Raw genomic sequence first — 2,471 nt, 5'->3', positions numbered from 1 at the left:
GGCATTACAGGCACATGCCACCATGCCTGGCTAATTTTTTTTTTTTTTTTTTTTTTTGCATTTCATAGAAACGGGGTTTCACCATGTTGGTCAGGCCGGTCTCAAACTCCTGAAAAATGATCCACCTGCCTCGGCCTCCCAAACTGCTGGGATTGCAGTCATGAGCCATGGTGCCCAGCCCAGGAATCTTTAAAATGGGAATCAAACAGAAAACAGTTGGATCAACTAATCAACATTAACATCATTAAGAGCAAGACAACTTGACATCACATACCTCATAATGTAATGAATAAGTACACAGAGCTCAGAGCTTCCTATGAACTAGTTTCAAAAAACTGGACTTGATGTAATTAAGTCTCTAGATCCTATATTCTAGAATTTAAATATAATTTTCTATAGTTCTTATATTCTAGAACTTGAATATAATTATGTCTCTAGATCTCTAATGCAACAACTTTACAGGAAGTATGAGGGATAAAGGAACAAACTAGATAACACCATGAAGAAGTCATCAGCCAGATCCAGAGTGAGGAATGTTAAATGATGACACCAACAACCTGACTTCTTCAACAAAGTAATGGCATCAAGAAAAAGGGAGATGAGGGGAAGAGAACCCGTTACAAACTGAAGTAAACAGACATATCGACTAAATATAAATGTGGTCTTTACTTAAACCCCACTTCTAACAAACCAACTGGAAAAGACATTTCTGAGAAAATTGGGAAATTTTTTAAAAGCCTTACATTTTAAGAGATATTAAGGAATTGGTGTTATTTTGTTAGGTATAACAATAGTATCATGGTTGCATTTTTAGCCCTTATCTGTTAGCAATACCTACTGAAGTATTCATAGATAAAATAATATTGTTTTATCTATAAATGAGTAATTTACAGATAAAATTGCTGGGGGAAAGGGAAGCAAGTCAAGGGATCGAGGAAGAGGTTAAATAAAATTGACAATTGTTGACAATTGTTGAAACTGCGTAATGGACATATTGGAGTTAAGTATACTAACTATACTTTCATGGGTATTTAAAAAAATCCATAATAAAAAGATTCTTTAAATTCTTGGTTGAGTTCAGGTGTGACATTTTCAATTGTCAGGAATGCTATCCAGAACTTGTGCTAACCAATCTTCCCTGTTATGTCTAAGAAGCACATATTCCATATATTTGACATGTTTACATGATGCTCTGTTCATCTTCCATTCTCCTTATTCACTGTATCTCCCAATTGCCTCCAGGCCAAGGAAATAAAGGATTGAATAAGACCCAAAAATTATAGACTATGTGTATCAGTTGGTTTCACAGGCTCCTGACATCATAAAACTATTCAATGTGTGGGCTAGCCTGGTTTAAGGTAATATTATGTTTAATTTGTCAGATGAGAACTGTGTTTATCAGTACCTTTAATGCAGATGTTCCAATACAATGACAACATTAAATGTCAAAGCTGATTTTAAAATGAAACATTTCCAAGATTCATAAACTGGATTAAGTGCCCCTTTCAGACACCACTGCTTTTCATATGGGCAAACACACAGAAAAGGCATGTGAAGACTTTGCAGTCTTCTGATGCTTCAGGCCTACTGAGCTGGATGTGCAAACAGCAATACCAACACTATCAAATGATCCTCAAACAACTTAAATCACTTAAAAAAAAAAAGTTTCGTGCTGTTGAAAAATGAATATGGGAAAAACAATAGTGCGACACAAAGATCAGCTATAAGAACACAACAATGCCATTATAAATGATAAAAAAATCAACTTCTGAAAAAATACTGAAGAATCAGAAAGCACACAGATTTGGGAGTCAGATAAACCTGCATTTAAATCCTACTTTTATGTCTTGATCAGGTGTATTTCCCATGGGCAGGCTGTGAAACTTCTCCATGTTTCATTCCCTCATTTGTCAAGTGGATATGAAAACTCCTATTTAATAGGACTTTTGTAAAAATAAAGAAAATTTTACACATACATACAGGTGCTTGGTAAAACATATAAGTACTAAAAAATAGTAACCATTACATGAATTAGAGTGATGAAATGTTCTATTCAATTAAGATAAGAAGATCTAAAACTACTTTGCTAGAAAACTAAAAAGAAATTCATCAAACCGTTTTAAGACTATTTACTTTGCGTAACAAAACATGAGCACTTTATAAATAATTTATCAATGCTGAATACGTGTCTCCTTGATGCAGTAGAAATGGGTATCTAGATCCTGAGCAAGATGGCTGAATAGAAACAGCTCCAGCCTCCAGCTCCCAGCACAGGTGACACAGAAGACAGGTGATTTCTGCATTTTCAACTGAGGTACCTGGTTCATCTCACTGGGGAGTGCTGGATAATTGGCACTGGTCAGCTGGTGCAGCCCAAACAGCAAGAGTTGAAGCAGGGCAAGGCATCGCCTAACCTGGGAAGTGCAAGGGGGAAGGGAATCCCTTTTCCTAGCCAAGGGAAACTGAGATGC

This window comes from Mandrillus leucophaeus, unplaced genomic scaffold (genome assembly GCF_000951045.1).
Source record: "Mandrillus leucophaeus isolate KB7577 unplaced genomic scaffold, Mleu.le_1.0 Scaffold1280, whole genome shotgun sequence".
NCBI lineage: Eukaryota > Metazoa > Chordata > Mammalia > Primates > Cercopithecidae > Mandrillus > Mandrillus leucophaeus.
Note: the sequence above shows the minus strand (reverse complement) of the source record.